Consider the following 13,712-nt stretch of genomic DNA (forward strand, 5'->3'; position numbering starts at 1 on the left):
TGGAAGAGTGCCTGACTAGCAAGTATGGGATGGCATCTGCCCCAGGAAAAGGAATTAAACAGTGCTTGGGCAAATGCCTATGGCACCAGCTATGTGCTGTGAGGGGTAGGAAATTTTCATGTTCAGGGCTAGCCTAGGTAATTACAAAACCCTGTCTTAAAATTTTAAAGACATTTACAAAATGACCAGAGGTTGTGTAGGGGTGGAGAGAGAGAGCTTGGTAGATACGTGCTTGCTGTACAAGCAAGACAAACTAAGTGCAGAGCCCAGGAGCAACATCAAAACTGGCTGTGGTCACATGAACCAGCAATACCAGTGCCAAGGGATGGCAGTGGAGGCACAAAGACAGAAGGATCACTAGGGCTGGCCAGATAGATAGTAAGCCTAGTGGGCTGAGAGAGAATGCTAGGTTCAATGGGAGACCCCATTGTAAAGGAATAAGAAGAGAGTGATCAAACAGAACAAGTGATGCCCTCTTCCAGCTTCTGTCATACATGCACTTCTGCATGTGAAGGCTTATGACAGACACAGACTTTAAAAAGATAGAGATGGAAATATAGCTCAATGGTACAGTGCTACAGTGCTTCCTTTGGGTTTTGTCTTCAACAAGGCATGGGGAGTACAAGGTAGAAAGGGAAGGATAAACCTCTGGGTGAGCTTGTTGATAAACCTATAGCTAAGGATAGAACCCCAAACAGAGTGCTTGCCTTTCATGAATGAGGATGCTGGAGTATTGCAGAAAAAAAGAATGAGGAGGAGGAGGAGGAGGAGGAGGAGGAAGAGGAGGAGGAGGAGGAGGAAGAGGAGGAGGAGGAGGAGGAAGAGGAGGAGGAACAGGCGCAAGGAGAACAAGAAAGAGCTTGAAATGTTTGCAAACCTACAGCATGCTCTCTTATCCTGAGAGCATTCCATTGTAAGGAGTGAGGAGGAACAGTCTGCTTCCTTGTATATGGCTACTGGGCTGGATCTAAGCAGTACAGGAAACCCAGCAATGCTTCCATTATCTCCCAAGAATGCTGTGGACAATCTTGAGTTCCAGGAGAGCAGACTCCTCTCTACACTGACTCTGTTCTTTTGTTTCAGGCTCAGCGAGATTGAGCATAAGAACTCATTTCTATAGAGCTTTTCTGACTCTTCACTATTTAATTTTTGAAAATTTCATATATAAAGAAAAATATATTGTAATTATATTCACCCTTAATTCTCCTTCTCTATACTTCTGAACCCCTTCTTTGCAACTAACTAGTCACCCTCCTACTTCATTTTTCTTTCTCCTTTGGGCCCATTGAGTTTGATTGGGTTTTCCTGGATGATATTCGTCATCATCCAGGATCTGGGATCTAGTCCTACGGGATTGGTTTTTAGAGCACAGGTATCTTATCAGTGGCTACATCACTGAAGAGAATTACATCTCTCCCTCAGTAATGGTTAACTGTCAATAGTTAACCCAGGAAGGGTGGGCCCTCGTTTGAAGGCCCTCCTCCATTTGTGATGGATTATTGAAAGGTACAACTTTGTGTAGACCTTGTGTAGGTATCTATAGCTGGTGTTTGTTCATGGTTAATTTCTTTTATGCCCTTACTTCAGGCCCAAGAGTTGTAAGATGTTTGTTGTAGTCCTCTTCTTTAACAACGGTAAGCTGCAGTTAGACTGCCTGTCATAGTACAGTACAGAGAGGATATTTTCATCTCAAGAAATTGGGAAGAATTTTAACTCCAATTTACTTGGAAAAAAATATTGCATTTGTCAAGCTGACATATGCCTTTATTCCCAGTGCTTGAGGGGAGGGCAGAGGCAAAGCAGATCTCTCTGTGAGTTTGAGCCATCCTGGTCTACAGATCTAGTTCTAGGACAGCCAGAGCTACAGAGAGAAACTGTCCCAAACACATGCACCCATATACGCATGCACGCACGCACACAAATGAAAGAAAGAAAGAAAGAAAGAAAGAAGGAAGGAAGGAAGGAAAGAAAGAAAGAAAGAAAGAAAGAAAGAAAGAAAGAAAGAAAGGTAGGTTAGCTTTTTCGGATAAACTTCTTTTAGAAGTGTCTTTATTGTACTAGAATTTTTTCATAGCAATTGTATTGTTTCTAACACTTAATGAATGAATAGTTTTGCTTGCTTGATTTTTGAGACAGTGGGCTGTTGGCTGGCTTGTTTGTCTGTCTGTTTTCAGAGCAGGGTCTCACCATTAGTTCTCAAATTCATAGAGATCTGACTGCTTCTGTCTCACAAGTGCTAGTATTAGAGATCTGCACCACCACACCTGCCCTATGAGTGGTTTCAGATGTTGGATAGTCATCAGTTTGTTGGTGTAATTTCTGCTCAGTTTTTTCTTTCTTACAAAGATTGAAGAGATTAATACCCAAGGCTGTTAGCATTTACATTAATTACTTTTGTATTGTTGTGATCTCAGCACCTGACAGGAAAAATTTACATGAGGAAAGATTTATTTTGGCTCACAGTTTCAGAAGATTCAGTCCTTCATGGTCAGAAAATACAGCAGAGTTCATTATGAACAGACAAGGGAAAAGCTCCTTACAGGACAGCAGAGAAAGGAAAACAGAACAAGGCTGGTAATCTTCAAAGGACCATCTCCATAGTAACTTATAGCTATCACTCATCTCCATGGTAACCTACATCTATCATCCACCTCCTGGTAATCTACATCTATCATCCATCTCCATAGTAACATATCTACTCTTCAGGCCCCACAGATACCTAAACCAGCATACCATCTTGGGAGACAAAAGCACAGTCTTTTGGGAGACATTTCAAAGCTAAACCACAACTTCAGAAGTTGTGGTGGCTCATCTTGGTTGTCAACTTAATGCATCTGAGAAGAAAGAACTTGAGTCAAGAAATTGCCTCCATTAGATTAGTCTATGGGTATGTCTGCAGGAGATTTTCTGGATTTCTAATTAATTCAGGAAGGTCTAATCCACTATGGGCAGTGCAATCCCTAAGTAGTAGGTATCCATGATAGCAATGATAACTGAACATAGGCCTGGGAACAAGGCATATGCAGTGTTCTTTATGGTCTCTTCTTTATTTCCCACATTGAGTTTCTGCCTTGATGGACTGTCACCAGTGTGCTGGCTAGGGCTTTTTGTTTTGTTTTGTTTTTCCAGCTTAGCCCAAGCTAGGTTCCTCTGAGAGTGCCTCATCAAGGCAAGCATATCGGGCATTTTCTTACTGTGATTGATGTGGGAGGGCCCAGTCTATTGTATGTTGTGCCACCCCCAGGCTGGTCCTATGAAAAAGCATGCCGGACAAGTTGTGAGGAACAAGCTGGCACGAAATGTTTCTCCATGGTTTCTGCATCAATTCCAACCTCCAGGTTCCTGCCCTGAATTACTCTGTGATGGACTATTATTTCAAAGTTTAAGATGAAAGAAACCCTTTCCTCTCCAGGTTGTTTTTTAGCCATGGTGTCTTCTCACAGCGATAGAACCCCCAAGTAAGACAACCTGTAAGCTGAACACACCATTTCCATTTCCTCTACCAAGTTGCTTTGTGTTTTATCCCAGCCACACAGAAGCAAATGAGAAGAGAAAAATTTGATTTCTACCTGGAACTTAGGACAGAATAGTAGGAATGACTAGGGAATGATATACCACAATCACAAGAACAGCTCAGGGAGAGCTCAAAAGATACCAGAGAGGCAAGGCAGAGGTCGCAGCATGGCTGGAATGCTAAAAAATGTGTAAGTGCATAAAAAGCATGCACTGGACTCAGGTGCTCACTGAATGCAGTGCAACTGTAGAAGAAAGGTGGGAGAGGGTCCCTTATGACAGAGATTGTTTGGGTCCATCTACATGACATATAGCTCAATGTAGTTCCTAGTTCTTCCAGTGTATACCGGTGCCCTGTAACTGAATAGCTAACCAGTGGACTATTCTGTCCACAAAGCACTGCATGAAAGTTTGCATTCATTCATTCTTTCTCACTCTACTTGCAAGTACTGAGGGCTTCTGAGAACCTCAGAGGTGAAGCTGCAACCCAATGGGAGGAGCCAGTGCTCCGAGAGTAAGGTACTATGTGAAGCCACTGAAAATTGAGTCTTGGTTATCAAAACTTCTAGCACTAGTTGTCCTAAATAATGTAGTCTCCCTTTTGCAGGAAAGAAAAATATTACCCAAGAAGAGGATAGTGGGGGGAAGCTGAGAGAAAACAGATGCCCTGCATCTGGAGGGCCTCATGAGTTGAGAAACATTCTGTCGATGTGCTGATCTAATTTTAGCACTGAGAGAGACGACTCTAAATGTGCCTTGATTGGCATAAGTGTAGGTTGACTTACTTTTGACAGCTATAATTAAAACAGGCCATTATGTATTTTACACATATAACGAGGTATAGTAATTTATTAGGAAAGACTAAAAGGAGAAAAAACAGACCCCAGGTTCTAATACAAATTGACAAATATACATCCAGTTAAAGGCTTTTCAAATGCTGACATACACCACTGGGAGAAACAGGAGAAGCCTGACCCTGACTTGAGGAATGTTGATGTGATGGCTACTGTGTGCTGAGAATGCTCGGACTGTGTGTGATTAAACATGGGGCATGCTGGCCTGCAGCTCGGGCAGTCAGCACTAGAAAACTGCCTAGGTCTTTTAGTAATTAAGTATAGTGATGCCGGTGTTGATTTCTATTAAACAAGAGAAAAATTTAGTGATAGACTTGAACAGTTACCTGAAATTACAGAATCATTAAAGGGAAAAATGTCAAGCTACAGTTTGCTTTGAAATATAACATAGTTTTTCTCATTGAAATATGCAGTAAATCCCTACTTCTGAGTAAAACTCTAAATGTCCACTCTTCCACAAATGATGACGTCACATGCAAGCATTCTTTTGAATATAGCGTCTTTACATTCGCATCAGAGGAAGTGCATCCTTTGCTTCAGGGTTTATGGCAGGCCTTCCCTTTGGCGTAACCATTCTCCTTTCTTTCCTCCTTTTCTGTAACAGCCACAGCGGTCCTTGAGATGCTGGTTGAAGTTCATGATAGAGGGCCAGTTGGCTGCAGCACCTCAGTGTAGTGGTGCTAGGACTCACAGCACTCACCTTCTCAGCATGAACAGATTCCACTAGTATGCCCCAGCCTCAAGAACAGGGAGCCCCAAGTTCTCAGGCTAAAAATCTCACCAGCAATAACTGTAGGGCAAGAAGGTGACTGGGCTAAAGAATTGATTCCTTAAGCACCATTTGGCTTCAATGCATGGCTTAAAAAATTTCCATGAGCAGTGTTGTTTTTTGTTTGTTCTTATTTCAAAGGCAACACAAATCCTCTGTAGAAAACTTGCACAGAGAAGCACAGAGAAGCCAAAGAATTGGAAAGTCTCCGTATTTACACCATTACTTGTTACATTCATATGCGCTTTTATACATGTAAATACAGTTGTGAAATATGTCTACTCACTCATTATACATACACAGCAAATTCAGACAATTTACATTATAAATATGTAAATGTATGTTACATATTTATGTAGTTATTACTTTTATGTTTATATTGTATGGAAGAATTTATATTAGTGTTAATTTCATTATACATACTTTTTTGTAGCTGCAAACTTTACATTGTATTATAGACAGTTTCATACTTTAATTGGAAAATTTTAAATTTTTAATTAGAAATTTTTATTATCTGTATGTGTCTGTGTGGTATGTGCATGTGAGTACAAGTATTAAAGACTATTGTGAGTTGCCCAGTGTGGATGCCTGGAATGGAATTTGGGTCTTCTTCAAGATTAGTATGAGCTGTTATGTTATGTGATCCCAACTATGGATTTATCCTAATTGGCACAATTTTTAAGGACTTCTAGAAACATTCTCTTTCAAATGTCTTCATTATAATTCTGTTCCAAAATTAATTGTATTTTCCAAATACACAGGGGAGAGAGAAGGGGTGTGTGTGTGTGTGTGTGTGTGTGTGTGTGTGTGTGTGTGTGATGTTAATTTTACCACTATAGCTCTGTTTAAGTGTTTCCTTCTCTGTAAAGGAAGCTTTAGTGTTATGAGGGAACATTGTGCACTATATGTAGTTAGCATTACAGAAGGATGATATTTAACCTTGTGCCTCATTGCATGCCACCAGAGACCAGAGCAGAAGGCATACTTTAAAAGTTGACCTGGATTAACAATGAATTTAATAATTTGGTCACTGATTTTTTTTTTTAATGTTCAGGATCAATCAGCTATTGCCTGAGGTGACTTACTGGTGTCTCTGTAGTGAAATGATAATTAGAGGAATCTTTAATGGTTTCCTATTTCTGTAGAAACTTTGGCACCCTCCAATCTCCATGTTAGGAATGCCACATAAGCCCGTAGTAAGTATGTGATGACATGCTGAGATAAATTTTCACTCGTGTTACAGGGTTTAGATCTAGGAGGGAAGTCACTACTCTTCATTCCAGGAACGACACCAAGCCTTGGCTCTCTGTGTATTACTGCAGCACCAAGAGCCAAGGTGACCAAGTACATGGAATGTTTCCTGTTGCCACTACCATTTGTCCTCTTGGAAAGCGTGCTATTTAGCAAGCCTGGGAGGAGCACGGACAGTGAGCACAAAACATGGAAGATACAAGGCTTGACGTCTTCAGAGATTTCTGAATTGTGCCTGAGGTTCGATTAGTTACATTCAGAATCATGTGATGGTGGCTCTCTAAGTATAAGAAAGCCGGTGAAACAGTATGATTTCTGCAAAATGACATCTTCATGTTCCAAATGGATACCTTGTATTCTAGAGAGAGTTTCTTAAGCAAAGTACAGAGCTTTTTAAACTTTGGATAGAACCATATGATCACAGTGTGGTGTCCAGAAACCAAGAAAAGTGTGCAGTGTGCATTTTGTGAGCAGAAAACTTGAACTCGCACATTCGTGGCTAACGTTAGTGGGATTGGGCAGGAGTGGGTGCTGGCAAAGGAGTTTCCTAGAGCGACTAGTTAGACCGCTTCATAAAAGCTGTCAGTGAACTTGGTAGATCCTGTTCTACAGTTGTACTACAAGTATTCCAGTCACTTAGTAACTATTTCATGTTCCAATTTTGTCATCCATTTTAACTTTTTGTGTCCATGCCTCTTGTCTCCCTGACCTAAATATTTATAGTACTGAAGAGGTTCTAGGTTTATTTATTTATATTGATTATATTACCTTTTCCCAATTGACTAATTATTTCACTTTACATCCTGATGGCAGCCTACCCTCCCTTCCCAGTTCCCCCTCACATAGCCACTGCCCCTCCACCCCTTCCCCTTCACCTCTGAGAAAGGGGACATCCCTTCCAGGGAATGAACCCACTTTGGCACCTCAAGTCACTGATGGACTACATACATCTTCTCCCACTGAGGCCAGACAAGATAGCCCAGTTAGGGAGCAAAAGAGTCAGGGTAAGCCCCAGGGACACACATGAAGACCAAGCTGCACATCTGCTACATACGTGTTGGGGGCCAAGCTCTAGCCCTTGTATGTTTTTGATTGGTGGTTCAGTCTCTGAGAGCCCCCAAGGGTTCAGGTTAGTTGACTTCACTGGTCTTCTTGTGGAGTCCCTATTCCCTCTGGGTTCCTCAATCCTTCCCCCAACTCTTTCACAAGACTTCCTGAAATGTTTGATTGTGGATCTCTGCATCTGCTTTGGTCAGCTGCTCGGTGGAGCCTCTCAGAGGACAGTTATGACTGTGAATGCAGGATGACAGATACAAACACAGCCTGAGGAATGCAGGCCAGCAATGTGTTCCTATCCCCAAAAGTTGGCAGGGGTTGCTACTGCATTCATTTATGTCCATCTCATACGGGGCACCTGTGAATCCAGGCCAGCAGTGACAAACATAGCTGTCAACAGAATCTTCACATGTTGCAACATGGAAACCCTTATCATTGTGACAAGGCTTTGACCAACAAAGGGGCATCAAGGTCTCACAATGTGACCTGTGGATCCACTCCCCTTGCAGATACAGTAGTAGTTGTTTCCTCCATCCACACCTAGACCTCCAGAGACACATGGCTGGCTGGCACATTCATCAAGGTTGAGTTCACAGTGGTCTCCAAGGAATCCATGTGCACAGTCACAGAAGTATCCCAAGAGCATTCTGACATGAGGCATCCCATAGGCATGGCAGGATCCACATCCATCAATTTCCATTTCACAGTTCACACACAGTTCACTCTTGAGTATAGACACACCTGTATCTTCCTATCCCATTGAGGCATACAACCTCATTCATGCAGGGATCAAAAACTCCTTCATCCATTTCTAAGTCACAATGCCTGCCTTGGTGTCCAGGCACATAGAAGCAGGAGGAGCCATTGATTCCATCCCGGCACACAGCTCCATTGTGGTAAGGGCTGGAAACACACTCATTGTTTCACAGAGCCTTCCAGGATATCCAGCAGGGCAGATACAGATGGGTGCTCAGGGTCTTTATGGCAGGGGCTGCCATGTTGGGCAGGCATTCCCTCCACAGGAATTACTAGTGGTTTCAGAGGTCAGCCCTCTGTACTCAGGAGGACATTGGCACATTATTCACACAAGTGGCAATTCCTTGGCAGGGACTGAAGAAGCAACTTTGTCCACATTATTGGCTAATATTTAAGCAACAATTGTTGCCTTGTGGAAAACCCTTGCTCATAGAATTCTTTTGGCAAGAATTTCAGAGACACCTGGTATTGTTTTCATTGCAAAATAAATCCTGGCACCACAAGTCCCCACAGGACTCAGTACATCCTTCCCCACTTAGGCCAAACAAGACAGCCCAGTTAGGGGAGCAGGATCCACAGGTAGGCAACAGAGAGATTCGTTCAAATTTTTCCCTTTTCCTCTCTCCTTCCTCCCTCTCTCCTCTTCCCTCTCTTCCCCTCCCTCACCCCCTTCTCCTCCCCATTCTTCTTAAGGCAGGCTCCCCTGTAGTATAGGCTAGCCCTTGAACTTGAAGTAATATTTCAGATCCAGCCTTCTGTGTTTCAGTATCTCATGTGGGAGCCACCATAACTGATTCTCAGCTCCTGGTTTTTAGTCCTTGAATATGCCTCTAACTCTTCACAATAAAATTTCCATCCATTAGGTCAACATGTAGAAGAATGCAAATCGATCCATGCTTATCACCCTGTACAAAGCTTAAGTCCAAGTGGATCAAGGGCCTCCACATCAAACCAGATACACTCAAACTAATAGAAAAAAAACTAGGGCAGCATCTCAAACACATGGGCACTGGAAAAAATTTCCTGAACAAAACACCAATGGCTTATGCTCTAAGATCAAGAATCGACAAATGGGATCTCATAAAACTGCAAAGCTTCTGTAAGACAAAGGACACTGTGGTTAGGACAAAACGGCAACCAACAGATTGGGAAAAGATCTTTACCAATCCTACAACAGATAGAGGCCTTATATCCAAAATATACAAAGAACTCAAGAAGTTAGACCGCAGGGAGTCAAATAACCCTATTAAAAAATGGGGCTCAGAGCTAAACAAAGAATTCACAGCTGAGGAATGCCGAATGGCTGAGAAACACCTAAAGAAATGTTCAACATCTCTAGTCATAGGGAAATGCAAATCAAAACAACCCTGAGATTTCACCTCACACCAGTGAGAATGGCTAAGATCAAAAACTCAGGTGACAACAAATGCTGGCGAGGATGTGGAGAAAGAACACTCCTCCATTGTTGGTGGGATTGCAGACTGGTACAACCATTCTGGAAATCAGTCTGGAGGTTCCTCAGGAAATTGGACATTGAACTACCTGAGGATCCAGCTATACCTCTCTTGGGCATATACCCAAAAGATGCCCCAACATATAAAAAAGACACGTCCCCTACTATGTTCATAGCAGCCTTATTTATAATAGCCAGAAGCTGGAAAGAACCCAGATGCCCTTCTACAGAGGAATGGATACAGAAAATGTGGTACATCTACACAATGGAATATTACTCAGCTATCAAAAACAATGCCTTTATGAAATTCATAGACAAATGGTTGGAACTGGAAAATATCATCCTGAGTGAGGTAACCCAATTACAGAAAAACACACATGGTATGCACTCATTGATAAGTGGCTATTAGCCCAAATGCTTGAATTACCCTAAATGCATAGAACACATGAAACTCAAGATGGATGATCAAAATGTGAATGCTTCACTCCTTCTTTAAAAGGGAAACAAGAATACCCTTGGCAGGGAATAGAGAGGCAACGATTAAAACAGACACAGAAGGAATACCCATTCAGAGCCTGCCCCACATGTGGCCCATACATATACAGCCACCCAATTAGACAAGATGGATGAAGCAAAGAAGTGCAGGCCGACAGGAGCCGGATGTAGATCTCTCCTGAGAGACACAGCCAGAATACAGCAAATACAGAGGCGAATGCCAGCAGCAAACCACTGAACTGAGAATAGGACCCCCGTTGAAGGAATCAGAGAAAGAACTGGAAGAGCTTGAAGGGGCTCGAGACCCCTTATGAACAATAATGCCAAGCAACTAAAGTTTCCAGGGACTAAGCCAATACCTAAAGACTATACATGGACTGACCCTGGACTCTGACCTCATAGGTAGCAATGAATATTCTAGTAAGATCACCAGTGGAAGGGGAAGCCCTGGGTCCTGCTAAGACTGAACTCCCAGTGATCGTGATTGTTGGGGGGAGGGCGGCAATGGGGGGAGGATGGGGAGGGGAACACCCATAAAGAAGGAGGATGTTTGCCCGAAAACCGGGAAAGGGAATAACATTCGAAATGTAAATAAGAAATACTCAAGTTAATAAAAACAAAAAAGAAAAAGAAAAAAAAGGAAAAAAAAATTTCCATCCATTAAGATTTAATCTTTTATGAATATTAGACATATAAAGGTCTATTTTACAATCTTCATCTTTCTGTAGCTGTAGAGTGCATGAGTGGTTATATTTATCTATATAAGTTCCTTTGTTTTATATCCAGGGAAGTAATTTCCTCCATAGGACTTCCTAATTATCAGCAGCATGCATTGCCTACTGGTCTGAATTTCAAAAGAAACTGAATCATTGTTTGACCATTAATTCCTAGCACAATTCGTTTTTTTAAATTTTATTTTAAGATAGGATCTCATGTATCCCTGGATGGCCCCCAACTCACTGTGTAGACGGGGTGACCTTGAATTTCTGAGTTTCCTGCCTCCACCTCAGGTGTGCCTCGGTGACTATGAGAACCTTGCTGAGAATCAAACCCGGGGTTTTCTTCATGCTAAGCAAGTTCTCGCCCAACTGAGCTACATTCCTAGTGTCCTACTTACTGTTTTTGAGAGAGGAAAGAGAGGAAACAGAGGAAAGGGGAAATGAAGGAAGGAACAAGAGGGGTAGTAGGGAATCGAGAAAAAATGAGGGAGAGGGTGGGAGGGGAGCAATTATGAGAATGAATGACTATTTCCCCTCCCCCTCTCTACCTCCCCACTTGTTGCCTGGGAATCAGATGTAAAACTCACAGCTATGTCTGTACCGTCTTGCCTGTCAGCTGCTTTCCTCTAAGATTATCATGGACTCGTCCTCTGAAACTACAAGCAAACCCCCAATTAAATGCTTACTTTTGTAAGCTGCCTTGGTCATGGTGTCTCTTCACAGCAGTAGCGGTAACTGAGACAGTAGTCAATGGTGTACATATGAGTAAACATCAATTCCACAACTAGACAGTGATCTGTTGGTGATTTAGGCTGTGACAAATTGCTATTTCTTTCTCCTAATATCCAGACAGATGCACTTTACCTTAGTAGAATGAAGTTTATGGTATAATCTATATTTATAATATTAAGAATTATAAGAGGCCTTTTCTTTGGACTGAATCCTTCACCTGAGACTGAAAAGACCAACCCTAAATAGAGTGAATGAAAACATTCTGAAACAAGCCAAGTTTCTGAAGGTACTAGAGATTTACCACTGTCAATCAAAAAGAGCCTTGCAACATGTCCTGACACCATAAGGACCTATCTTGTGCTTTGACCTTTCAAGGACAGAACCTGGGGTAACTCCTGTTGAGGAATTGCTTTTGTCTATCATGTCCTTTCCTTCTTCCTGCTCAAGCCACCTACAAAGACCGAGTATCTTGTCATGTCAACACAGCTCCCTCTGTTCTGCAGACAGGAGGGTGCTTCATGCATGATTATTACTCATTATATTTGTTGAAAATAATTCAAACGAGTGTCTGATTTTTCCACACAATATGAAGGATATTCGTAAAACCATGTTTTGAAGGGTGGAGGGATGGCTTGCTGCCCAGTGTTTGGTGTCCAACCCTCACTTAGCTCCAAGGGATTCCACACCCCCTCTGCCTTCACCAGCATCCACACCCAGGTGGCACACTTGCCCACACAGGAGCACACACATGCTGAAGCACAAGAACACATACATTCACATATAAAACCAAATCTTAAAAACAATATGACCGTTCAAAAATCATTATTCAAATAATATATAAAAGGAGCAAATGTGGAGAGTGTGAATGGCTGATGACCTTTTGTTTTTACTATATGAACAGCCTTTTAAGGGAAGTTTTCGAGGGCTAGAAGTACTGACAAATTGGAAAGAGAAATAAAGGGCTGGGGTTGATGGCTGAGCTCTTGTTCTTGCAGAGAACCCGAGTTTGGTTCAGCATCCAAATGGTGGCTAAAAGCACTTTGTAACTCAGGTTCCAGGATCCAAAGCCTGCTCCTGGCCCATGTAAGCTGCATGGGCATAGTTAATACAGATGCAGGCAAAATGCCCATATGCATAAAATTAAATTAATAAGCCAATCACTTTGAAGAGAACAACAAAAGATGAATAACATTTATTTAAATTTAAATCAACTGTTAGTGCAAATAGCAAACAAGCTATGGAGCCTGCAGTGCTCTGTTGTGCTAGAATTTTGCTTATTTTTTCCTGAATTTAAAATAACTTAAAAATATTAGGTACTTTTCCAAATATTTGTCCCTTGCCAGAAGGAAGGGTGTACTTCCCTGTTTAGTCTTTATCTTGGTGACTGGAAAGAAACCATGACTTCTGGATCATAACATTTTAGGTTGTTTTGAGGAATTAAAAGCAGCTGGATAGGGAAAGGAAAGTTCTTGATGAAAGCTGACAGTTTGCTCCTAACACCTCAATAGAGCATGGTGTGATCATGAACATGAGAACCCCCACTACCACGTGAAACTTGTACACCAAGTCTGGATTCACTGTGATGAAAATTGGCATGTTATTTAGTGTCCAGTGTGATGTTTTGGGTACAGGCAGCATGGTTCCTCTCGCTGTGGAACATGATAAATAGGAACACTATGTCTCTCTCTCTCTCTCTCTCTCTCTCTCTCTCTCTCTCTCTCTCTCTCTCTGTGTGTGTGTGTGTGTGTGTGTGTGTGTGTGTGTGTGATTTTCCATATTGGTGACTAACAGTTATGGAGCTGTGATTAGATCAGAAGGGCAAATGACATTTGCTGTCTGTTTACTCTCAGCTTGGTGTTCTCTCTCCAAGTGATCCTTAAGAAACCGTCTGGCACAGGGTCAGTTCCAGGCCAACAGATTGGGAAAAGATCTTTATCAACCCTACATCCAATAGAGGATTAATATCCAATATATACAAAGAACTCAAGAAGTTAGACTCCAGAGAATCAAATAATCCTATTGAAAAATGGAGTACAAAGATAAACAAAGAATTCTCAGCTGAGGAATATGGAATGGATGAGAGGCACCTAAAGAAATGTTCAACATCCTTATCA

This window comes from Rattus norvegicus, chromosome 2 (genome assembly GCF_036323735.1).
Source record: "Rattus norvegicus strain BN/NHsdMcwi chromosome 2, GRCr8, whole genome shotgun sequence".
Lineage (NCBI taxonomy): Eukaryota > Metazoa > Chordata > Mammalia > Rodentia > Muridae > Rattus > Rattus norvegicus.